This window comes from Chlorocebus sabaeus, chromosome 22, assembly GCF_047675955.1.
Source record: "Chlorocebus sabaeus isolate Y175 chromosome 22, mChlSab1.0.hap1, whole genome shotgun sequence".
Taxonomy (NCBI): Eukaryota; Metazoa; Chordata; class Mammalia; order Primates; family Cercopithecidae; genus Chlorocebus; species Chlorocebus sabaeus.
In genome coordinates this window covers 57,862,377-57,889,880 of record NC_132925.1, presented here as the reverse complement: position 1 = coordinate 57,889,880, position 27,504 = coordinate 57,862,377, and the positions used below count along the sequence as shown (strand labels likewise).

The window sequence follows — 27,504 nt, the reverse complement described above, 5'->3', positions numbered from 1 at the left end:
CTGTTCATATCCTTTGCCCACTTTTTGATGGGGTTGTTTGTTTTTTTCTTGTAAATTTGTTTGAGTTCTTTGTAGGTTCTGGATATTAGCCCTTTGTGAGATGAGTAGATTGCAAAAATTTTCTCCCATTCTGTAGGTTGCCTGTTCACTCTGATGGTAGTTTCTTTTGCTGTGCAGAAGCTCTTTAGTTTAATGAGATCCCATTTGTCAATTTTGGCTTTTGCTGCCGTTGCTTTTGGTGTTTTAGACATGAAGTCTTTGCCCATGCCTATGTCCTGAATGGTACTACCTAGGTTTTCCTCTAGGATTTTTATGGTATTAGGTCTAACATTTAAGTCTCTAATCCATCTTAAATTAATTTTCGTATAAGGAGTAAGGAAAGGATCCAGTTTCAGCTTTCTACTTATGGCTAGCCAATTTTCCCAGCACCATTTATTAAATAGGGAATCCTTTCCCCATTTCTTGTTTCTCTCAGGTTTGTCAAAGATCAGATGGCTGTAGATGTGTGGTATTATTTCTGAGGACTCTGTTCTGTTCCATTGGTCTATATCTCTGTTTTGGTACCAGTACCATGCTGTTTTGGTTACTGTAGCCTCGTAGTATAGTTTGAAGTCAGGTAGCGTGATGCCTCCAGCTTTGTTCTTTTGACTTAGGATTGTCTTGGAGATGCGGGCTCTTTTTTGGTTCCATATGAACTTTAAAGCAGTTTTTTCCAATTCTGTGAAGAAGCTCATTGGTAGCTTGATGGGGATGGCATTGAATCTATAAATTACCTTGGGCAGTATGGCCATTTTCACGATATTGATTCTTCATATCCATGAGCATGGAATGTTCTTCCATTTGTTTGTGTCCTCTTTTATTTCACTGAGCAGTGGTTTGTAGTTCTCCTTGAAGAGGTCCTTTACATCCCTTGTAAGTTGGATTCCTAGGTATTTTATTCTCTTTGAAGCAATTGTGAATGGAAGTTCATTCCTGATTTGGCTCTCTGTTTGTCTGTTACTGGTGTATAAGAATGCTTGTGATTTTTGCACATTAATTTTGTATCCTGAGACTTTGCTGAAGTTGCTTATCAGCTTAAGGAGATTTTGGGCTGAGACAATGGGGTTTTCTAAATATACAATCATGTCATCTGCAAACAGGGACAATTTGACTTCTTCTTTTCCTAACTGAATCCCCTTGATTTCTTTCTCTTGCCTGATTGCCCTAGCCAGAACTTCCAACACTATGTTGAATAGGAGTGGTGAGAGAGGGCATCCCTGTCTTGTGCCAGTTTTCAAAGGGAATTTTTCCAGTTTTTGCCCATTCAGTATGATATTGGCTGTGGGTTTGTCATAAATAGCTCTTATTATTTTGAGGTACGTTCCATCAATACCGAATTTATTGAGCGTTTTTAGCATGAAGGGCTGTTGAATTTTGTCAAAAGCCTTTTCTGCATCTATTGAGATAATGATGTGGTTCTTGTCTTTGGTTCTGTTTATATGCTGGATTATGTTTATTGATTTGCGAATGTTGAACCAGCCTTGCATCCCAGGGATGAAGCCCACTTGATCATGGTGGATAAGCTTTTTGATGTGTTGCTGAATCCGGTTTGCCAGTATTTTATTGAGGATTTTTGCATCGATGTTCATCAGGGATATTGGTCTAAAATTCTCTTTTTTTGTTGTGTCTCTGCCAGGCTTTGGTATCAGGATGATGTTGGCCTCATAAAATGAGTTAGGGAGGATTCCCTCTTTTTCTATTGATTGGAATAGTTTCAGAAGGAATGGTACCAACTCCTCCTTGTACCTCTGGTAGAATTCAGCTGTGAATCCATCTGGTCCTGGACTTTTCTTGGTTGGTGGGCTATTAATTATTGCCTCAATTTCAGAGCCTGCTATTGGTCTATTCAGGGATTCAACTTCTTCCTGGTTTAGTCTTGGAAGAGTGTAAGTGTCCAGGAAATTATCCATTTCTTCTAGATTTTCCAGTTTATTTGCGTAGAGGTGTTTATAGTATTCTCTGATGGTAGTTTGTATTTCTGTGGGGTCGGTGGTGATATCCCCTTTATCATTTTTAATTGCGTCGATTTGATTCTTCTCTCTTTTCTTCTTTATTAGTCTTGCTAGCGGTCTGTCAATTTTGTTGATCTTTTCAAAAAACCAACTCCTGGATTCATTGATTTTTTGGAGGGTTTTTTGTGTCTCTATCTCCTTCAGTTCTGCTCTGATCTTAGTTATTTCTTGCCTTCTGCTAGCTTTCGAATGTGTTTGCTCTTGCTTCTGTAGTTCTTTTAATTGTGATGTTAGAGTGTCAATTTTAGATCTTTCCTGCTTTCTCTTGTGGGCATTTAGTGCTATAAATTTCCCTCTACACACTGCTTTAAATGTGTCCCAGAGATTCTGGTATATTGTATCTTTGTTCTCATTGGTTTCAAAGAACATCTTTATTTCTGCCTTCATTTCGTTATGTACCCAGTAGTCATTCAGGAGCAGGTTGTTCAGTTTCCATGTAGTTGAGCGGTTTTGATTTAATTTCTTAGTCCTGAGTTCTAGTTTGATTGCACTGTGGTCTGAGAGACAGTTTGTTATAATTTCTGTTCTTGTACATTTGCTGAGGAGTGCTTTACTTCCAATTACGTGGTCAATTTTGGAGTAAGTACGATGTGGTGCTGAGAAGAATGTATATTCTGTTGATTTGGGGTGGAGAGTTCTATAGATGTCTATTAGGTCTGCTTGCTGCAGAGATGAGTTCAATTCCTGGATATCCTTGTTAACTTTCTGTCTCGTTGATCTGTCTAATGTTGACAGTGGAGTGTTGAAGTCTCCCATTATTATTGTATGGGAGTCTAAGTCTCTTTGTAAGTCTCTAAGGACTTGCTTTATGAATCTGGGTGCTCCTGTATTGGGTGCATATATATTTAGGATAGTTAGCTCTTCCTGTTGAATTGATCCCTTTACCATTATGTAATGGCCTTCTTTGTCTCTTTCGATCTTTGATGGTTTAAAGTCTGTTTTATCAGAGACTAGTATTGCAACCCCTGCTTTTTTTTGTTCTCCATTTGCTTGGTAAATCCTCCTCCATCCCTTTATTTTGAGCCTATGTATGTCTCTGCATGTGAGATGGGTCTCCTGAATACAGCAGACTGATGGGTCTTGACTCTTTATCCAGTTTGCCAGTCTGTGTCTTTTAATTGGAGCATTTATTCCATTTACATTTAAGGTAAATATTGTTATGTGTGAACTTGATCCTGCCATTATGATATTAACTGGTTATTTTGCTCGTTAGTTGATGCAGTTTCTTCCTAGCCTTAATGGTCTTTACATTTTGGCATGTTTTTGCAATGGCTGGTACCGGTTGTTCCTTTCCATGTTTAGTGCTTCCTTCAGGGTCTCTTGTAAGGCAGGCCTAGTGGTGACAAAATCTCTAAGCATTTGCTTATCTGTAAAGGATTTTATTTCTTCTTCACTTATGAAACTTAGTTTGGCTGGATATAAAATTCTGGGTTTAAAATTCTTTTCTTTAAGAATGTTGAATATTGGCCCCCACTCTCTTCTGGCTTGAAGAGTTTCTGCCAAGAGATCTGCTGTTAGTCTGATGGGCTTCCCTTTGTGGGTAACCCGACCTTTCTCTCTGGCTGCCCTTAAGATTTTTTCCTTCATTTCAACTTTGGTGAATCTGGCAATTATGTGTCTTGGAGTTGCTCTTCTCAAGGAGTATCTTTGTGGCGTTCTCTGTATTTCCTGGATCTGAATGTTGGCCTGCCCTACTAGGTTGGGGAAGTTCTCCTGGATGATATCCTGAAGAGTGTTTTCCAACTTGGTTCCATTTTCCCCCTCACTTTCAGGCACCCCAATCAGACGTAGATTTGGTCTTTTTACATAATCCCATACTTCTTGCAGGCTTTGTTCATTTCTTTTTCTTCTTTTTTCTTTTGGTTTCTCTTCTCGCTTCATTTCATTCATTTGATCCTCAATCGCTGACATTCTTTCTTCCAGTTGATCGAGTCGGTTACTGAAGCTTGTGCATTTGTCACGTATTTCTCGTGTCATGGTTTTCGTCTCTTTCATTTCGTTTATGAGCTTCTCTGCATTAATTACTCTAGCCATCAATTCTTCCACTTTTTTTTCAAGATTTTTAGTTTCTTTGTGCTGGGTACGTAATTCCTCCTTTAGCTCTGAGAAATTTGATGGACTGAAGCCTTCTTCTCTCATCTCGTCGAAGTCATTCTCTGTCCAGCTTTGATCCGTTGCTGGCGATGAGCCGCGCTCCTTTGCCGGGGGAGATGTGCTCTTATTTTTTGAATTACCAGCTTTTCTGCCCTGCTTTTTCCCCATCTTTGTGGTTTTATCTGCCTCTGGTCTTTGATGATGGTGATGTACTGATGGGGTTTTGGTGTAGGTGTCCTTCCTGTTTGATAGTTTTCCTTCTAACAGTCAGGACCCTCAGCTGTAGGTCTGTTGGAGATTGCTTGAGGTCCACTCCAGACCCTGTTTGCCTGGGTATCAGCAGCAGAGGCTGCAGAAGATAGAATATTTCTGAACAGCGAGTGTACCTGTCTGATTCTTGCTTTGGAAGCTTCCTCTCAGGGGTGTACTCCACCCTGTGAGGTGTGGGGTGTCAGACTGCCCCTAGTGGGGGATGTCTCCCAGTTAGGCTACTCAGGGGTCAGGGACCCACTTGAGCAGGGAATTTGTCCCTTCTCAGATCTCAACCTCCATGTTGGGAGATCCACTGCTCTCTTCAAAGCTGTCAGACAGAGTTGTTTGCGTCTGCAGAGTTTTCTGTTGTTATTGTTTACTGTGCCCTGTCCCCAGAGGTGGAGTCTACAGAGACAGGCAGGTTTCCTTGAGCTGCTGTGAGCTCCACCCAGTTCGAGCTTCCCAGCAGCTTTGTTTACCTACTTAAGCCTCAGCAATGGCGGGCGCCCCTCCCCCAGCCTCGCTGCTGCCTTTCCGGTAGATCACAGACTGCTGTGCTAGCAATGAGGGAGGCTCCGTGGGTGTGGGACCCTCCCGGCCAGGTGTGGGATATGATCTCCTGGTGTGCCTGTTTGCTTAAAGCGCAGTATTGGGTTGGGAGTTACCCAATTTTCCAGGTGTTGTGTGTCTCAGTTCCCCTGGCTAGGAAAAGGGATTCCCTTCCCCCTTGCGCTTTCCAGGTGAGGCAATGCCTCGCCCTGCTTCAGCTCTCGCTGGTCGGGCTGCAGCAGCTGACCAGCACTGATCGTCTGGCACTCCCCAGTGAGATGAACCCAGTACCTCAGTTGAAAATGCAGAAATCACCGGTCTTCTGTGTCGCTCGCGCTGGGAGTTGGAGACTGGAGCTGTTCCTATTCGGCCATCTTGCTCCGCCCCTCCGAGTGTTCTTATATAACTTTTTAATTTCTACATTCCCTCCCTATTCTTTTACAGGAGTTTTCTTTCAATAAACAACATTTCATGCTTTTAATGCATTTCTTTTTTAACAGGTAAGCAGATGAATTAGGCTGAATGAAAAAGTATTTAATATTTCTAAATTATAGAAATATTATTTCTATAATAATATATTTATATATTTATATAGGTCATCTATATTTGTGACAACAGGAAGTTTCACTATTCACTCTTCATTTACTGTATTTAAGTTGACAGCTTTCCTTCCTAATAAAAATTTTATTATACTCTTGCCGCAAAAAGAAAGAAAAAGAAAGATCAGTCAATATAAGTACACCATATAACAAATTAAGATTAAAAATCATATAATCCTATTAGTTGATGCAGAAAAAGCATTTAACCAAATTCAATACTAATTTATATTAAAGACACTCAGCCTGTTAGGAATAGAGGGAAACTACTTCAATTTAATAATGAACAACTATAAAACATCTACAGCTAACATCATACTTTAGTGGCAAAAGACTTAATGCTTTTCCCCTAAGATTGGGAACAACACAATGATGTTTACTTTTTCTGCTCTTATTCCATATAGTACTGGAGATTTAACTATTGCAGTTAAGGCATACAGATTAGAAAGGGAAAAATAAAAATGTCTCTGTAGATATCATGATTATCTATATAGAAAATGTATTCTTCCTTAAATGTATACAAAGAAAAAAAGCACAGTAAAATACTACAAAATGTTATCCCGACACGTAAACATTCACAATCATTCGATAATAAGCAACAATAAAATAAAATAAACCTTTAAAACTTAATCAACCAATCTTGAGGGTCCTCTCTTTGGCTCTTCTCATTTGCTTGCTCTGATAAATCAAGTTGACGTGGTATCAGTTGCCTCATGGAGAGGGCAGAAGGCATAGGACTGAATTCTGCCATAAATTATGTAGAGGAGATTGGATGCAGGCCCTTCCTCACTGGAGCCTTGAGATGAGACCATAGCTCCAGCCAACTCCATGACTGTAGCCCTCTGACAGATCCTAGGTCAAAAGATCCTGCTGAACCACATCCATACACTTGACCTACACAAGCCATGAGATAATAAATGTTGTGGGTTCAAGTCACCACTTTTTGGGGTGATTTGTTATGCAGCAATAGGTATCTAATACAATCTCTATCTTTACATTATTCAAGAAGCCATTAAAGAAGGAACCCATGGCAAAACTAGTTATTTTCTTAAAATAGTAGGAAGAAGAAAAGCTTTTTGAATGAATCACCTCTTATCCTCTCTGGCAGTTGGAAGCATCAAGAGTCTCAATAAGCATTTATGATGAGTGGCATGAATATGTGAGCAAATACCCGATAAACTGGCCAGAAGTGTGTGTGTGTGTGTTTAATGCGATTAATCTTTCTTTGATGGAATTTCAGTCAGATAGTGGGTGTAGCCCATGGAGTAAGGCAGGGCTTCATCTCACCTGGGAAGCTCAAGGGGTTGGGGAATTCCCTTTCCTAGCAAAGGGAAGCCATGACAGATGGTACCTGGAAAATCAGGACACTCCCACCCTAATACTGCACTTTTCCAAAGGCCTTAGCAAATGGCACACTGGGAGATTATATCACGCACCTGGTTCAGACAGTCCCATGCCCACAGAGCCTCACTCACTGCTAGCACAGCAGTCTGAGATCGAACTGAGGCAGCAAACAAGGTGGAGGAGGGGCGTCCACCACTGCTGAGTCTTGAGTAGGTAAACAGAGCAGCTGGGAAGCTCGAACTGGGTAGAGCCCTCTGCAGCTAAAGGAGGCCTGCCTGCCTCTGTAGACTCCACCTCTGAGGGCAGGACATAGCTGAATAAAAGGCAGCAGAATCTTCTGCAGACTTAAATGTCCCTGTCAGACCACTTTGAAGAGAGTAGTGGTTCTCCAAGCATGGAGTTTGAGATATGAGAACAGACAGACTGCCTCCTCAAGTGGGTCCCTGACCCATGTGTAGCCTAACTGGGCGACTGACACCTGGGCAATTGACACCTCATATGGCTGCCTGCCCCTCTGAGACAAAGCTTCCAGAGGAAGGATGAGGCAGCAACATTTGCCATTCTGCATCCTCCACTGGTGATACCCAGGCAAACAGGGTCTGGAGTGGACCTCCAGCAAACTCCAACAGACTTGCAGCTGAGCGTCCTGACTGTTAGAAGGAAAACTAACAAACAAAAGGGACATCCACACCAAAACCCCATCTGAACATCACCATCAACAAAGACTGAAGGTAGATAAAACCACAAAGATAGGGAGAAACAGGAGTAGAAAACCTGAAAATTCTAAAAATCAGAGCGTCTCTTCTCCTCCAAAGGGATGCAGCTCCTCGCCAGCAACGGAACAAAGTTGGATGGAGAATGATTGTGACAAGTTGACAGAAGTAGACTTCAGAAGGTCAGTAATAACAAACTTCTCCGAGCTAAAGGAGGATGTTCTAACCCATCGCAGGGAGGGTAAAAACCTTGAAGGAAGGTTAGATGAATGGATAATGAGAATAAACAGAGTAGAGAAGACCTTAAATGACCTGATGGAGCTGAAAACCATGGCACAAAAACTACGTGACGCATGCACAAGCTTCAGTAGTCGATTTGATCAAGTGGAAGAAACAGTTTCAGTGATTGAAGATCAAATGAATGAAATGAAATGAGAAGAGAAGTATACAGAAAAAAGAGTAAAAAGAAATGAACAAAACCTCTAAGAAATATGGGAGTATGTGAAAAGACCAAATCTACCTCTGATGGGTGTACCTGAAAGTGATGGGGAGAATGGAACCAAGTTGGAAAACACTCTTCAGGATATTATCCAGGAGAACTTACCCAATCTAGCTAGGCAGGACAACATTCAAATTCAGGAAACACAGAGAATGCCACAAAGATACTCCTTGAGAAGAGCAACTCCAGGATGCATAATTGTCAGATTCTCCAAAGTTGAAATGAAGGAAAAAATGTTAAGGGTAGCCAGAGAGAAAGGTCAGGTTACCCACAAAGGGAAGCCCATGAGACTAACAGCGAATCTCTTGGCAGAAACCCTACAAGCCAGAAGAGAGTGGGGACCAATAATCAACATTCTTAAAGAAAAGAATTTCCAACCCAGAATTTCCTATCCAGCCAAACTAAGCTTCATAAGTGAAGGGGAAATAAAATCCTTTACAGACAAACAAATGCTGAGAAATTTTGTCACCACCTGGCCTGCCTAACAAGAGCTCCCAAAGGAAGCACTAAACATGGAAAGGAACAACTGGTACCAGCTACTGCAAAAACATGCCAAATTGTAAGGATCATCAATGCTGGGAAGAAACGGCATCAACTAATGAGCAAAATAACCAGCTAACATCATTATGAGAGGATCAAATTCACACATAACAATATTAACCTTAAATGTAAATGGGCTAAATGCTCCAATTAAAAGACACAGACTGGCAAATTGGATAAAGAGACAAGACCCATCAGTCTGCTATATTCAGAAGTCCCATTTCATGTGCAGAGACACACATAGGCTCAAAATAATGGGATGGAGGAAGATCTACCAAGCAAATAGAAAACAAAAAAAGCAGGGGTTGCAATCTTAGTCTCTGATAAAACAGACTTTAAACCAACAAAGATCAAAAGAGACAAAGAAGGCCATTACATAATGGTAAAGGGATCAATTCAACAAGAAGAACTAACTATCCTAAATATATATACACCCAATACTGGAGTAACCAGAATCATAAAGCAAGTCCTTAGAGACCTACAAAGAGACTTAGACTCCCTCACAATAATAATGAGAGACGTTAATACCCCACTGTCAGCATTAGACAGATCAACAAGACAGAAAGTTAACAAGGATATCCAGGAATTGAACTCAGCTCTGCACCAAGCGGACCTAATAGACATCTACAGAACTCTCCACCCCATTTCAACAGAATATATATTATTCTCAGCACCACATCACACTTATTCCAAAATTGACCATATGGTTGGAAGTAAAGCACTCCTCAGCAAATGTAAAAAAACAGAAATTATAACAAACTGTTTCTCAGACCACAGTGCAATCAAACTAGAACTCAGGATTAAGAAACTCACTCCAAACCACTCAACTACATAGAAGCTGAACAACCTGCTCCTGAATGACTACTGGATACATAACAAAATGAAGGCAGAAATAAAGATGTTCTTTGAAACCAATGAGAACAAAGATATAATATACCAGAATCTCTGGGACACATTTAAAGCAGTGTGTAGAGGGAAATTTATAGCACTAAATGCCCACAAGAGAAAGCTGGAAAGATCTAAAATTGACACACTAACATCACAATTAAAAGAACTAGAGAAGCAAGAGCAAACACCTTCAAAAGCTAGCAGAAGGCAAGAAATAACTAAGATCAGAGCAGAACTGCAGGAGATAGAGACACAAAAAACCCTTCAAAAAATCAGTGAATCCAGGAGCTGATTTTTTGAAAAGATCAACAAAATTGATAGACCACTAGCAAGACCAATAAAGAAGAAAAAAGAGAAGAATCAAATAGACGCAATAAAAAATGATAAAGGGGATATAACCACCGATCCCACAGAAATATAAACTACCATCAGAGAATACTGTTAACATCTCTACGCAAATAAAGTAGAAAATCTAGAAGAAATGGATAAATTCCTTTACACATACACCTTCCAAAGACTATAGCAGGAAGAAGTTGAATCTCTGAATAGACCAACAACAGGTTCTGAAATTGAGGCAATAATTAATAGTCTATCAACCAAAAAATGTCCAGGACCAGACGGATTCACAGCTGAATTCTACCAGAGGTACAAAAAGGAGCTGGTAACGTTCCTTCCAAAACTATTCTGATCAACAGAAAAAGAGGGAATCCTCCCTAATTCATTTTATGAGACCAACACCATCCTGATACCAAAGCCTGACAGAGACACAACAATAAAAGAGAATTTTAGACCAATATCCCTGATGAACATTGATGCAACAATCCTCACTCAAATACTGGCAAACTGAATCCAGGTGCACATCAAAAAGCTTATCCACCACAATCAAGTTGGCTTCATCCCTGGGATGCAAGGTTGGTTCAAGATACACAAATCAATGAACATAATCCATCACATAAACAGATCCAATGACAAAAAACACATTATTATCTCGATAGATGCAGAAAAGGCCTTTGACAAAATTCAACAGCCCTTCGTGCTAAAAACTCTCAACAAACTAGGTATTGATGGAATGTATCTCAAAATAATAAGAGTTATTTATGACAAACCCACAGCCAAGATCATATGGAAAGGGGAAAACCTGGAAGCATTCCCTTTGAAAACTGGCACAAGACAGGGATGCCGTCTCTCACCACTCTTATTCAACATAGTGTTGGAAGTTCTGGCCAGGGCAATCAGGCAAGAGGAAAAAAATAAAGTGTATTAAGTTAGGAAAAGAGGAAGTGAAATTTTCCCTGTTTGCAGATGAGATGATTGTATATTGAGAAAACCCCATCGTCTCAGCCCAAAATCTCCTTAAGCTGATAAGCAACTTCAGCAAAGTCTCAGGATACAAAATCAATGTGCAAAAATCACAAGCATTCCTATACATCAATAACAGACAAACAGAGAACCAAATCATGAGTGAAATCCTATTTACAATTGCTTCAAATAGAATAAAATACCTAGGAATCCAACTTACAAGGGATGTGAAGGACCTCTTTAAGGAGAACTACAAACCACTGCTCAGTGAAATAAAAGAGAACACAAATGGAAGAAGAACATTCCATGCTCATGGATATGAAGAATCAATATCGTGAAAATGGCCATACTGCCCAAGGTAATTTATAGATTCAATGACATCCCCATCAAGCTACCAATGACTTTCTTCACAGAATTGGAAAAAACTACTTTAAAGTACATATGGAACCAAAAAAGAGCCCACATTGCCAAGACAATCCTAAGCCAAAGACCAAAGCTGGAGGCATCACGCTACCTGACTTCAAACTATACTACGAGGCTACAGTAACCAAAACAGCATGGTACTGGTACCAAAACAGAGATAAAGACCAGTGGAACAGAACAGAGCCCTCAGAAATAATACCACACATCTAGGACCATCTGATCTTTGACAAACGTGACAAAAACATGAAATGGGGAAAGGATTCCCTGTTTAACAAATGGTGCTGGGAAAACTGGCTAGCCATATGTAGAAAGCTGAAACTGGATCCCTTCCTTACACCTTATGCAAAAATTAACTCAAGATGGATTAAAGACTTAAATGTTCGACTTAAAACCATATAAACCCTAGAAGAAAGTCTAGGCAATACCATTCAGGCCATAGGCATGGGCAAGGACTTCATGACTAAAACACCAAAAGCAATGGCAACAAAAGTCAAAACTGAAAGATGGGATCTAATTAAACTAAAGAGCTTCTGCACAGCAAAAGAATCTACCATCAGAGTGAACAGGCAGCCTACAGAATGGGAGAAAATTTTTACAATCTACCCATCTGACAAAAGGCTAATATCCAGAATCTACAGAGAACTTAAACAAATTTACAAGAAAAAATCAAACATCCCCATCAAAAAGTGGGCAAAGGATATGAACAGACACTTCTCAAAAGAAGACATTTATGCAGGCAACAGACACGTGAAAAAAATGCTCATCATCACTGGCCATCAGAGAAATGCAAATCAAAACCACAATGAGATACCATCTCACAATGGTTAGAATGGCAATCACTAAAAAGTCAGGAAACAACAGGTGCTGGAGAGGATGTGGAGAAATAGGAATGCTGTTACACTGTTGGTGGGACTGTAAACTAGTTCAGCTATTGTGGAAGACAGTGTGGTGATTCCTCAAGGATCTAGAACTAGAAATACCACTTGACCCAGCCATCCAATTACTGGGCATATACCCAAAGGATTATAAATCGTGCTGCTATAAAGACACATGCACACATATGTTTATTGTGGTACTATTCACAATAGCAAAGACTTGGAACCAACCCAGATGTCCATCAGTGATAGACTGGATTAAGAAAATGTGGGACATATACACCATGGAATACTATGCAGCCATGAAAAAGGATGAGTTCATGTCCTTTGTAGGGACACGGATGAAGCTGGAAACCATCATTCTGAGCAAACTATCAGAAGGACAGAAAACCAAACACCGCATGTTCTCACTCATAGGTGGGAATTGAGCAATGAGAACACTTGGACACAGGGTGGGGAACATCACACACCGGGGCCTGTCATCGGGTTGGGGGAGGGGGAAGGATAGCATTAGAAGATATACCTAATGTAAATGACGAGTTAACGGTTGCAGCACACCAATGTGGCACATGCATACATATGTAACAAAGCTGCACGTTGTACACATGTACCATGTAACTTAAAGTATAATAATAAAAAAGAAACAGTTACTATAGGTGTAATACCCTTTACCATCATGGGGTACAAAATAAAATACCATTTTTAAATGTCTAAATTGCCATGATTCTGAATGCTCATAGATCATTATTTCTTTCCCAGAAACCTCAAAGAAATAAGACTGAGAGCTACAAGGGATCACTCTATTCAGTGGAGTCCACATTGGTATCTACTTTCTTCTTGAATTTTTAAAAAATATTCTTTAAAAAATCCCTGTTCTCTGTTGTTTCTGTAGCACTGTTACCACTCCATCTGGTCTCCTTTGACAATAATAATGTCTGCTGCTTCAGCAAAAAACCCAGATTGTAAATACAGAGATGGAGATTTTGAATCTAGCTTAAATGCTAATCATAATTTGAGTATGCCAATGACAAGAAATATGCAAGCAATCCAAGAGGGCCATTGGTTGGTCTTCTTCCCTCATCTATTCTCTGAGTTTCTCTAAAACCCAAGGAAGTCCCCAGCCTCTCACATCTCCCATGTTTGGTGTAATACTTATGGCCTTATGTCACTAGATGCCATAATTAAAATTTGAAGCTGAAAGAAGAGTGCCTAAGGGGGACAACTTGTTTCTTAGACCACTAAAGGCTATGCACACAAACAGTATGAAACAGTTGCTACCTGGATTTAGTAATATGAAGGATCTCCTATAGCTGAAGCTTAAACTTTGCCCACTAGAGAGTTTCTACCCATGTGCCATTGGCCAAGTGGATCAAAGTTGAGAGCAATCTGAAGAGTGACTCTGGAGAACATAAGTTAAAACAAACTTTTTTCCAGACTTGATGGCTGGGTTCACAAGAGTCTGAAATATTCACACGGTTGTATCAACTATTCAACTATTCACTGCCTACTTACAGGAAGCATAGAAAAATGAATAGAAAATCGACAATATTGGCCAAAATGACATTGCAATTATCTACCAATTTGTTATACCTTGTCACAAATAAATAAGACTGTTGTCTCTCAACTCTGTTAGCAACCTAAAAGGTTAGAGAACATTTTCTAAGTTTACTAATTTACTTTCAGTGCATTGTCTCTACATCGTAGGACCCAAGGCCTTGTCTGAAGAAGCATTTCCATAAAAGGTGTTATGTCACACAAATAAAAATGGTGTATCAATGATATGAGATTCCCTGCAACTTGAAGCCAGTTAAATTAGTGTAGGCATTTTGTCAATGAAATTGAACTAATGAAAATGAAACCATACACAATGTAATTTAATTGAAAATTATTTTTAAAAACAGTTTGTGTTAGTTTTCCCTAATGTAGTGTTACCATTTTCATCATATTTACCTTAATGGCATAATTATATATAAATTGTTTGGAGAATCCTGTGAGCTCTTAAAAATGTGTATTATGAGTCAGTAAAAGATATTCATCCTCAAACCAACGGTCTGGTGAATCATACTCAACTTACTGGTCTATACAATATTTTCTAAATTGACTTTTGTCACTATCTTAACACCAAATTACCGTATTAATATTATATAATTACCATTAATACTGTAACATAGTATTAAGATATAATTTATGAGAAACTTTCTCTCACTATTACAAATCTACAGTTTAACCTTAGAATCATCCATTTCTTCCATTCCACAGAGCCAGGATAAAATACAGATACCTTTGAAATGATACTGAATGGTAAAATCACCATTCTGGTCATCATGGAGGGAGAAAGGAGATAGAAAAGTTACCTAATTTCCCTTTTAATTCTCTTCTTCATCGTGCCTATTTTATGAACTTGAACAAGGAAGTTGCCACAACATCTGTGAGCCAGAGAATTATGCCCGAATGTTATTTCCAGATTGCTTCCTGTAGTTACAAAGGTATAAATCTTTAATTTCCATATATTCTTCTCACACCCTTCTCTGCGAATATACCCATTTTCCCCATTTTTTAACTGGTTAAGTTCTCTCTGCCCATCATTAAAAGCAAAGCCACCTATAACAACTTCCTTAGATTTAAGTAACTATTAAATTCCTGTGTATTTTTGTGCCTTCTATTGATTAGGTTTTGTTAAAATAATGCTGCATAACAAACCTTTCCAATAATAATTTGATACAATAATTTATTACTGTTTATGTGCGTCCAGGTTGTCGGGGTGTCAGCTGGTCTAAATAACTCTCATCTTCCTACTGCAGGTCTATAGGTTAGCTGATAATGGCTTTGCTACTCTACCCCCACACCCTGAGGACTAATCTATTAATAGCATGTACTTCTTATAATGATGACTGAGGCACAAAAGAGCAGGTAGAAACTTACGAGACCTTCTAAAGCCTGTTCTCAGAACTGCCATACTGTCGTTGCTGCCTCTGGCCAAAGCAGGTTGTGAGGTACAAAGTTAAGAGCCGAAAGCCACATGGCCCTAAGATGAAGAAAGGCTGTGGATTCAGGAACAGATGAATTTTAGGAGCCAGCAACACAATCTACCACTTGGCTCTCTTAAGCAGTATCATTGTTTACCTATGTGATAATTACCTGTATACCTATTTTTCTCTGCTATGTTAGCACCCATTTGCATTGACTGTTTTATTTGCATGGTACCTTTCACTTGGTAAGTTCTCAACACTGGAAAAATATGCAAGCTAACTAACTTTATTCCCTCTACACCTTGCCAATTACATGTAAGCTTATATGACCTGGTAAGGCAATTATGCAGGAGCCTGAACTCCATGCAAGTACTGTTCCTCTACCTCACTTCACTATTGGGAATCATTGTGTAGTTTTCACCACAATTAAAATGTAACAAGTCCCAAGTGAGTTTGCGAACGGAGCAGCTGCTGCAGCAGGGCCCATGGCGGACACCCAGTACATCCTGCCCAATGACATCGGCGTGTCTAGCCCGGACTGCCGTGAGGCCTTCCGCCTGCTGTCACCCACAGAGCGCCTCTATGCCCACCACCTGTCCCGTGCTGCCTGGTATGGAGGCCTGGCTGTGCTGCTTCAGACCTCCCCCGAGGCCCCTTATATCTATGCTCTGCTCAGCCGCCTCTTCCGCGCGCAGGACCCCGACCAGCTGCGCCAACATGCCCTGGCTGAGGGCCTTACCGAGGAGGAGTATCAGGCGTTCCTGGTCTATGCCGCGGGTGTTTACTCCAACATGGGCAACTACAAGTCCTTTGGTGACACCAAGTTTGTTCCCAACTTGCCCAAGGAAAAGCTGGAACAGGTGATCCTAGGGAGTGAGGCCGCTCAGCAGCACCCCGAAGAAGTCAGGGGCCTCTGGCAGACCTGTGGGGAGCTTATGTTCTCTCTGGAGCCAAGGCTTCGACACCTCGGACTGGGGAAGGAGGGAATCACCACCTATTTCTCTGGGAATTGTACCATGGAAGATGCCAAATTGGCCCAGGACTTTCTGGACTCACAGAACCTCAGTGCCTATAACACCCGGCTCTTCAAAGAGGTTGATGGAGAAGGGAAGCCCCACTACGAGGTGCGGCTGGCTTCTGTGCTTGGCTCAGAGCCTTCCCTGGACTCTGAGATGACTTCCAAGCTGAAGAGCTATGAATTCCGGGGAAGCCCTTTCCAGGTGACCCGAGGGGACTATGCGCCCATCCTCCAGAAGGTGGTGGAGCAGCTGGAGAAAGCCAAGGTGTATGCAGCCAATGGCCACCAGGGGCAGATGCTGGCCCAGTATATAGAGAGCTTCACCCAGGGCTCCATCGAGGCCCACAAGAGGGGCTCCCGCTTCTGGATCCAGGACAAAGGCCCCATCGTGGAGAGTTACATCGGGTTCATCGAGAGCTACCGTGACCCCTTTGGTTCCCGAGGAGAATTTGAAGGTTTCATAGCTGTGGTGAACAAGGCCATGAGTGCCAAGTTTGAGCGGCTAGTGGCGAGTGCAGAGCAGCTGCTGAAGGAGCTGCCCTGGCCCCCAGCCTTTGAGAAGGACAAGTTCCTCACCCCCGACTTCACCTCCCTGGATGTTCTCACCTTTGCTGGCTCCGGCATCCCTGCTGGTATCAACATCCCCAACTACGACGACCTGAGGCAGACGGAAGGCTTTAAGAACGTGTCGCTGGGGAATGTGCTGGCTGTGGCCTACGCCACGCAGCGGGAGAAGCTCACCTTTCTGGAGGAGGATGACAAGGATCTGTACATCCTCTGGAAGGGGCCCTCCTTCGATGTGCAGGTGGGCCTGCACGAGCTGCTGGGCCATGGCAGCGGCAAGCTCTTCGTACAGGATGAAAAAGGAGCATTCAACTTTGACCAGGAGACAGTGATCAACCCAGAGACGGGCGAGCAGATTCAGAGCTGGTATCGGAGCGGGGTGACCTGGGACAGCAAGTTCAGCACCATCGCCTCCAGCTACGAAGAGTGCCGGGCTGAGAGCGTGGGCCTCTACCTCTGTCTCCACCCAGAAGTGCTGGAGATCTTTGGCTTTGAGGGGGCTGATGCAGAGGACGTGATCTACGTGAACTGGCTCAACATGGTTCGGGCCGGGCTGCTCGCTCTGGAGTTCTACACACCTGAGGCCTCCAACTGGCGACAGGCCCATATGCAGGCCCGGTTTGTGATCCTGAGAGTCTTGCTGGAGGCTGGCGAGGGACTCGTTACCATCACTCCCACCACAGGCTCTGATGGGCGCCCAGATGCCCGGGTCCGCCTCAACCGCAGCAAGATCCGGTCTGTGGGCAAGCCTGCTCTAGAGCGCTTCCTGCGGAGGCTTCAGGTGCTGAAGTCCACAGGGGATGTGGCTGGAGGGCGGGCCCTGTACGAGGGGTATGCGGCAGTCACTGATACGCCCCCGGAGTGCTTCCTCACCCTCAGGGACACGGTGCTGCTGCGTAAGGAATCTCGGAAGCTCATCGTTCAGCCCAACACTCGCCTTGAAGACTCAGACGTGCAGCTTCTGGAATACGAGGCCTCGGCTGCTGGCCTCATCCGATCCTTCTCCGAGCGTTTTCCAGAGGATGGACCCGAGTTGGAGGAGATCCTCACACAACTGGCCACAGCTGATGCCCGATTCTGGAAGGGCCCCAGTGAGGCCCCATCTGGCCAGGCTTGAGGAAGATGTGTGGCCTCTCCCCTAACTCCAAGAAACCAAGGCTGCAAGTGGCCCTCCGTTCGTGTGTGTTTTTAGGGGCTAGGGGAGGGGGAGGGGCAGGATCTTGGACCTTGGTACTACCTCAGCTGAGGGTGGTGACACTAACCCCTTCCATTTGTCAGCACTTTCCAGCTTGCCAAGTGCTTCCCCTCTGTGATCTCATTTCATCTGCACTGCCATACCTGGAGTGAGCAAGACAGGGCTCACCACCCTGTCTACCAGATGAGGAAATGGCAGTTCTGAGAAGTCACTGGTCTAGATTCCACAGGTGGCATGTGACAGCTAGGGTTCAAAATGTTCTCACCTAATCCAGTGCTCCTCACATATTAATTTTATAACCAGACAAATAAATATTAGAGACAACCAAAAAAAAAAAAAAAAAAAAATGTAACAAGTCCCATGATGATATTTAGTCTGAATTAATGGGTTTTCGGCACTGGGCTTCTGGATTTTTTTTTTTTTAATTTATTTAGTTATGACTAATGTTACATACACTTTAAGCCAGTTACTGTATATCCATGAATTTTGGTGATGGGAGAATAATAAGACAGCTGCCACTCTAGAACCTACTCAAAGGAACTTGTATATAACAATACTCAAACTTTCCATCTCATCAACACTATCCAGTCTCAAGAACCAAGGTCAAAATAACTTTTCCATTTGCATACACCTGACCTTTAGCTCCCTTATGCCTTGATAAGTTGATTATGATTCTATGTCCACAGTAATTTATAATTACTTAAATGAACCATTAGAGAAGTGTCTGGGTAAAATCTCCACTAATGAGATTTTCACTGGCTTTTTAAATACTCATCCAGCAAAAGAGGAAAAAGAATTATTTATAGATGTTCAGGTCAGGATTTTTTTTATTACATTTTTTAATAGAACATCATATTATCTTTCACTTGCCTAATATTTTATCTATGGAACACTTATAAATGTTGTCAAATTTGGATGACAATGCTAGTGTGTTGGAAAATTTACAATTAACAAGGAAGTAAATAGAGCACTAAGTTTTTAGGAAAAAATAGACCATTCTCTGTACTAAATGATTTGATGTAACTGAGATAATTTTTAAAATTAAGCTGTTGTCTCAATCCATTAAAATCAGGGTCCCATCTCTACTACTCTGTCTCGTTAGCTCTGGAAATCTCAATGTGGCTCCATCACCACCTCTGTCACCCTATAACCTGCAAGTACTGGGAGATCTGTAGAAAGGATACTGGCATGACGTAGAAGTCAGGAAATGGCATTACGTTAAAACTTCTGCAGTTTCCTTGAAATTCTACTCTCGTCAGGATACACACTCCCATAGCTATTCTACTACTATGCACTTGCCTATGACCTCTGTGCACTACCCTGCCAGTGCATGCTCACCCATGGCCTCTACACTACAGCACACTCTCCTGCAGCTCCCCATCACCTCACTGGAGCACTTTGACTGGCAATCCCCACCAAAATGTTGTTAGTAGTGGACTGAGGACACCTCAATCACCCCAGCGCAGCAGGAACTTGACCTGAAGGGGCCAGAGAACAAACCTGTGAACCTGGTCCCAAACCTCCAAGTTTAGACTATGAAGTCCAGGAATGCTGAGCTGAGCCCTGGCCCATGAAAGCACCCAGAAATGAACTAAACCAACTAAACCCAACTTTTGCCACAGTCAAACCCTCAAAGGTTTCAAAAACTGTAAAGGCAAAAAGCACCATCCAAAGGAGAACAACTTCAAAAATTAAAGGAACATCAGCTAACGCAGATGAGAAAAAACACAGCAAAAGAATTCTGACAACTGTAAAAGTAAAAGTGTCTTCTTACCTCCAAATGATCACACTAGCTCCCCAGTAATGATTCTTAACAAGACTGAAATGACTGAAATGACAGACAAACTATTCAGAATAAGGATAGCAAGAAAACTCAATGAGATGCAGAAGAAAGTTAAAACCTAATTCTAGGAAAACAGTAAAATGATCCATGAGTAGAAAGATAACATAGCAATTTTAAGAAAGAATCATACTGAAATTTTGTAAAAGAAAAATTTACTACATGAATTTTATAACACAATTGGAAGCATTAATAACAGAATAGACAAAGGTGAGGAAAGAATCTCAGAGCTCAAAGACCACTCCTTTGAATCAATGCAGGTAAACAAATACTAAAAAAAAATTTCAAAATTGACAAAACCTCCAAGAAATATGGGATTATATAAAGAGAACAAACTTATGATTCATTGGCATTCTTGAAAAAGACAGATAGCAAGAAACATGGAAAATATATTTGAGGATATTGTCCATGAAAATTTCCTTAACCTTGCTAGAGAGGTTGACAGTAAATCCAGAAAATTAGAGAACCCCTGTGAGATATTATACAACATGACCATTACTAAGAAACATAGACATCAGATTTTCCAAGGTCAGTGCAAAAGAAAACCTCTTAAAGGCAGCTAGAGAGAAGGGACAGGTCACTTACAAAGGGAAACCCATCAGGCTAACAGCAGACCTTTTACCAGAAACCTTATAAGGCAGAAGAGATTGGGGCCCTATAGTAAGTGTCCATAAAGAACAGAAATTCTAACCAAGAATTTCATATCAGGCCAAACTAAGCTTCATAAGTTAAGGAGGAATAAAATCCTTTTCAGACAAGCAAATGCTAAAGGAATTTGTTACTATCAGACCTGCCTTATAAGAGGCACTTAATGGAGTACTAAATGTGAAAATGAAAAATTGATACCTGCCACCACAAAACAACATGTAAGTACATAGCCCACTGACACTATAAAGCAACTATACAGTCAAGTCTACATAACAACCAGCTAACAACACAATGACAATCAAATTCTCACATATCAATATTGATCTTGAATGTAAATGAGCTAAATGCCCCTCAAAAAACAAAGAGCAACAAGTTGGATAAAGAAGCAAGACATAACTGTATGCTGTCTTCAAGAGACCAGTCTCACATGCAACCACACCCATAGAAAGATCTATCAAGCACACCCATAGGCTCAAAGTAAGGGGATGGAGAAAGATCTATCAAGTAACCAGAAAACAAAAAAGAGCAAGGGTTGGTGTTCTTATTTTAGATTAAAAAAAATACTTTAAACCAATAGTGATCAAAAAGAACAAAGAAGAACATAATATAATGATAAAGGGTTCAATTATACAAAAAGACTGAACTATCATAAATATATATGCGCCCAACATTGGAGCAAACAAATTCACAAAACAAGTTCTTAGAGACCTATGAAGAAACATACGTAATCATACAGTAATGGTGGGAGACATCAACATCCCACTGACAGTTTTAGAGAGATAAGGCAGAAAACTAACAAAGATATTTGGGACAAAAACACAATACTTGACCAAAGGGATCTAACAGACAGCTACAGAATACTCCACCCAAGAACAATACAATATACATTATTTTCATCTACACATAGCACATACTCTAAGATGGAGCACGTGCTCAACTATAAAGCTATTCTCAACAAATTCAAAACAACTGAAAGCATTAATCACACTGTCAGACCACAGTGCAATAAAAATTGAAATCAATATGAAGAAGATCTCTCTAAACTGTACATTTACAAGAAAATGAAACAATTTTCTTCTGCTCCTGAATGACTTTTGGGTAAAAAATAAAATTAAGGCAAGAATAAAAAAGATTCTTTGAAACTAATGAAAACAAAGGTACAACATACCAGAATCTCTGGGACACAGCTAAAGCAGTATTAAGAGGAAAGTTTATTGCACTAAAAACCTACGTCAAGAAGAAAGATCTCAAATTAAGAACTTATCACACCTAGAGGAACTAGAAAGAACAAACTAATCCCAAAGGTAGCAGAAGAAAAGAAATAACGAAAATCTGAGCTGAACTGAATTACATTGAGAGACAATAGCCATAAAAAGGACAAATAAAAACAAAAGTTTGTTCTTCAAAACAATAACGAAGATTGATAGACCAGTAGCTAGGTTAATTTAAAAAAAAAAAAGAAGAAGAAGATCCAAATAGATACAATCAGAAATAACAAAGATGACATTACCATCAACCCCACAGAAATACAAAACAAAAACAAAAACAAAAACAAAAACCTCGAGACTACTACAAATACCTCCATGCACACAAACAAGAAAACCTACAAGAACTGCATAAATTCTTGGAAAAATACAATCTCCCAAGATTAAATAAGGAAGAAATTAAAATCTTGAACTGACTAATAACAAGTTTCAAAATTGAATCAGTAGTAAAGAAAAACACCTGCCAACCAGAAAAAGCCCTGTACCAGATCGATACACAACCAAATTCTATCAGACATACAAAAAAGAGCTGGTAGCAATCCTACTTAAATTGTTTCAGCAAATCAAGAGACTTCTCCCTAACTCACTCTATGAGGCCAGCATCATTCTGATACCAAAACCAGGCACGTACATAATAATAAAGAAAACTTCAGGCCAATATCCTTGATGAACATAGATGCAAAAATTCTCAACAAAATAATAGCAAACCAAATCCAGCAACACACCCAAAAGCTAATCCACCACAATCAAATAGGCTTTATTCCTGAGATCCAAGGTTGGTTCAACATATGCAAATCAATAAATGTGATTCATCGCATAAGTAAAACTGAAAACGAAAACCAAATGATCATCTGAATAGATGCAGAAAGGCTTTTGACAAAATTCAACATCCCTTTATGTTAAAAACCCTCAACAACTAGGCATAGGAGGAACATACCTCAAAATAACAAGAGCCATCTGTGACAAACCCACAGCCAACATCAGACTGAATAAGCAAAAGCTAGAAGCATTCCCCTTGAGAACCAGAACACGACAACGATGCTCATGCTTACCATTCCTGTTCAACATAGTACTGGAAGTCCTGGCTAAAGCAATCAGGCAAGAGAAAGGAACAAAAGGCATCCAAATGGGAAGAGAGAAAGTCAAACTATCTCTCTTTATAGACAACATAATTCTATGCCTAGAAATCCCCACAATCTCTACCCAAAGGCTGCTCGAATTGATAAACAATTTCAGAGAAGTTTTAGGATACAAAATTAACATTAAAATATCAGCAGCATTTCTATACAGCAGTAACATCCAAGCTGACAGCCAAATCAAGAACATAATAGCATTCACAATAGCCACAAAAAGAATAAAATACCTAGGAATACAGCTTACCAGGGAGGTGAAAGATCTCCACAATGAGAATTACAAAACACTGCTGATAGAAATCAAAGACAACACAAACAAATGGCAAAACACTCCACGCTCATGTAGGAAGAATCAATATTGTTAAAATGGCCATACTGCCCAAAGCAATTTACAGATTCAATGCTATTTATATCAGTCTACCAAAATTATTTTTTATATAATTAGAGTAAACTATTCTAAAGTTAATAGACCAATAAAGAGCCCGAATAGCCAAAGTAATCCTAAGGCAAAAGAGCAAAGCCAGAGACATCAATTGTCCAACTTTAAAGTATACTACAAGGCTATCATAACCAAAACTACATGATACTGGTACAACACAGAAACACAGACCAATGGAACAGGTTAGAGAACCCAAAAATAAAGCTGTACGCCTGCGACCATCTGATCTTCAACAAAGTCGACAGTAATAGGCAATGGGAAAAGGATTCCCTATTCAATAAATGGTGCTGGGATAACTGGCTAACCATGCAGAAGAATGAAACAGAACCCCTTTCTTTTACCATATACAAAAATCATCTCAAGATTGATTAAAGACTTAAATGAAAGACTTGAAACTATAAAAATCCTCAAAGAAAACTAGAAAATACCATTCTGGATAGAGGCCTTGACAAAGATTACATGATGAAGGCTCAAAGAGCAAGTGCAACAAAAATGAAAAAGACAAGTGAGACTTAATTAAACTAAAGAATTCCTGTACAACAATAGAAACTATCAACAGTGTAAACAGATCATCTACAGAATGGAAGAAAATATTCACAAACTGTATCTGACCAAGGTGTAATATCCAGAATCTATAAGTAACTTAACAAGCAAAAAAACAAACAACCTCATTGAAAAATGGACCAAGGACAGGAACAGACACGTTTCAAAAGAAGACGTGTCAGATGTGGTGACTCATGCCTGTAATCCCAGTACTTTGGGAGGCCGAGGTAGGTGGATCATGAAGTTAGGAGTTCAAGACCAGCCTGGTCAACATGGTGAAATCCCATCTCTACTAAAAATACAAAAATTAGCCGGGCAGCCAGGCATGGTGGTGCGCACCTATAATCCCAGCTACTCAGGAGGCTGAGGCAGGAGAATCACTTGCACCCGGGAGGCAGAAGTTGCAGTGGGGTAAGTTCACGCCATTGCACTGCAGCATGGGCAACAGAGCAAGACTCCATCTCAAAAAAAAAAAAAAAAAAGAAGAAGAAGACATGAAGACATGCATGTGGCCAAAATGATGAACATAGGAAAAAATCATTTGAGCATCACTAATCATTAGAGAAATGCAAAGCAAAACCACAATGAGATACCATCTCACACCAGTCAGAATGGCTATTACTAAGAAGTCAAAAAAACGAAAACTAAAGATGTTGGCAAGGTTGTAGAGAAAAGGAAATGCTTATACACTGCTAGAGGGAATGTACATTAATTCAGCCACTGTGGAAAGCAGTGTAGAGATTTCTCAAAGAACTTAAAACAGAACTATTATTTGACTCATTACTGTGTATATACCCAAAGGAATATAAATCATTTTACCAAAAAGACACATATATGCGTATGCTCATCGCAGCACTATTCACAATATCAAAGACAGTGAATCTACCTAGATAACCATCAGCGGTCGACTGGTTAAAGAAAATGTAGTGTATATACATCAAGGAATACTACACAGCCATAACAAAATAAAATAATGTGCTTTGCAACAACATGAATGTAGCTGAAAGCCATTATCCTAAGTGAATCAATGCAAGAACAGAAAACCAAATACGACATGTTCTCACTTATAAATAGGAGCTAAAGATTGAGTGCACACGCACACAAATGTGGGAAATTTGACACCATGCCCAACTTGAGAAGAGAAGGTGGGAAGAGGGTGAGTTTCAAGAAAACTACCTATAAAGCACTGTGCTCACTACCTGGGTGATGAAATAATTCATACACCAAACCCCAGTGACACACAATCTACCCATGGAACAAACCTGCACATGTACCCAGTGAAACTAAAACAAAACTTGAAAGAGAAATAAAATAAGATCATCAGAAAAAGGAAATAAAATAATAATATAAAATTAATAAATATATATTAAAAATTAACTTTGTCAACAAAGTGTTTACTGGTCTAATGACCAAACAATGAGAATTGTATGAGGCTAAATAAATATAAACAACACAAAACATCTCTAGTGTTGAATTTCGATTTTTTTTAATTTTAGCGTTGGAATAGTCTATACCTGTGGATTCAGATATACATCTAAAAGTACTTGAGAAAAAAAAGCATAGTTCTTTAAATTATATTCTTTTTTATATTCTATAGTTGTTTATGTTATATTCTTTTTTCTTTCTTATAAATCTACTTGCAAAAAATGTATTACTCTCCCCAACTTACCATATATTAGACCCAGTGTCATTAAGACAAGTTGTTGAATTGAAATAAACTTTATAGACATTGCAGGTATAGTTCCTTCAGTAGAATGTCACTGTGTACACATACTATACGTAGAAAGGAATATGATCAATGATAAATTTTCTTGTGATTTTACTTTCTTCCAAATCAAAGATATCTAGATAAATTCTCTAAATATTTTAGGACTAGAAGGAAAGATTCATAAAGGATTGGTTAATTGGGTAAGATAATGTTCTCAAAAAGAGTTTTGTACTATCTTTGAGGACACTTTTTCCTTTGGAAATTTGTTGTGGTGCAATCATCTTGATAAAATAAGCAGTTTAGACTTCTATTTGGTCTTCAGCACTAAGATTTTAGTGTAATACACTCTCCAAACCACTACAACTCAATGGCAGGAGCTGTGCCTTTCTCTTCTTTGTATTCCAGACGTGCAGCAGTGCTTGGGATAGGAAAGGAACCAAAATTACATCTAAGAGCAAGTCCAACAGCTTCTTGCTATTTTCCAACGTATTTGACGGCTGTTTGTCATTTCATCCTACTGCCCATTCTATCAGATGTTCTTGTTCTCTACCTAAAACCTTCCTTTGCTGCCAGGCAACTTTTAATCATGGTCCCAATTTAGTCAGTTCTGCTACAGCACATGCCCATGAAAGATGATGGATCTTCATTAATTTAAGTGAATCACAGGTAAAATTCATTTTGCTTATCATTGATTGGTTTGGGAATAAATATCTGACTATGCCTTGAACAATGAGCTGTGAAACAGATTGAACGTCGGCAGTGAGGGCATTGTGTCTGGGAAAGGTTTTCTGCAAAGAAAAAAAGCCACAAAAGTAAAACATTTTATTTTTCACTGAGCATTGCCATGTTTGTATGTTACACGTGGAACTGAGGCATCTAAAAGCCACAATCTCACATACTGAAGGTGGCACAGCAGAAATGTTGCAGAACTTTGAATCTTTGCCAATTTCAAGCCATCTAAATAGTCACTTACACAGCTGAACTCTCTGAATTTTCTAAAAAATGCCTTATGATTTAATCTATTTAAATTTGAATTTTCTCTTTCTTACAGCCTAACTGAATATAACTACAGAATAAAGGTATTTTTAAAACCTCTTTATTCTTCAGGCTTATATGACATTGGGCTTGCCTGTTTCTTGTAATTATTTAGTTGTAGTTTCCTTCTGTGTGTCTAATGGTTTGTTTCTGTGTATCTTAGGCTTTTCCTAATGTTTTCTTCTTGGTCCCTTTTTTATCTGCCGGCTGTCTTAGCACTTCCACTCACCTTGCAGCTTGACTTACCAACTCTGTCTTCATAACTACAAAATCTTTTCTGAAGTTTTGACTTCTCTACTTAGCTTCAGGCTCAAACTTCTTCTTTGTAAGACACTTTTACTCTGGATTCTTACAGGTTTCCTCAAACTCATTAGTTCATGTAAAACCTCATAACCTTGCCAACCCCATGCTGTCTTCTCTTGTCTTAGAGTGTAGTCTCTTGAGTGCCTTGGTTCAAAAGCTTCCAGTCATCTTTGTTCTCTTCTTTCTCTGTCCAGGTAATGAGCCACCAAATCCTGATGTTTTATGTCTGAACTGTCTTCTTAATCTGCCTCTTCATTGAAGAAAATGACTGGCACATCAAATGGGTTTGCAGATTTAGAAAGTATTTGGGGTAGAAGTGTGATGTAGCCTGAGATGTTTTTAATTTTCTTGCTTTTGAAATTCATCTCTAATTCTTCTGATTCCCTTTAAGATCCACTATAAGTATTCTGAAGTTTCTCTGTAAGGTGCCTAGATTTGAATTACCTTTGTTTTGTGTGTGTGTGTGCTTGGAATTTGTTGTACATCCTGAATCATAGAATGCATATATTTCTTCAAATTCACATTATTCTTTTCTTCCCAAGTATTATTTATTTATTTATTTACTTATTTACTTATTTATTTTTATTTCAATAGCTTTAGGAGTACAAGTGATTTGGGGTTATATGGGTGAATTATATGGCGGTGAAGTTCATGGATGAATTGTACGGTTGTGAAGTTCATGGATGAATCATACGGTGGTGAAGTTCATAGATGAATCATA

General features: G+C 39.9%; 1 long non-coding RNA gene and 1 pseudogene across 1 annotated transcript in view; one reads left to right on the top strand and one right to left on the bottom strand.

Moving 5' to 3' along the window:
- LOC119625867 (uncharacterized) overlaps nucleotides 1-27,504 on the bottom strand; it is a 178,941-nt gene that overhangs the window by 59,092 nt on the left and 92,345 nt on the right. The gene's annotated exons all lie outside the window — the stretch shown is intronic.
- LOC103227953 (dipeptidyl peptidase 3 pseudogene) lies at nucleotides 15,556-18,216 on the top strand (annotated as a pseudogene).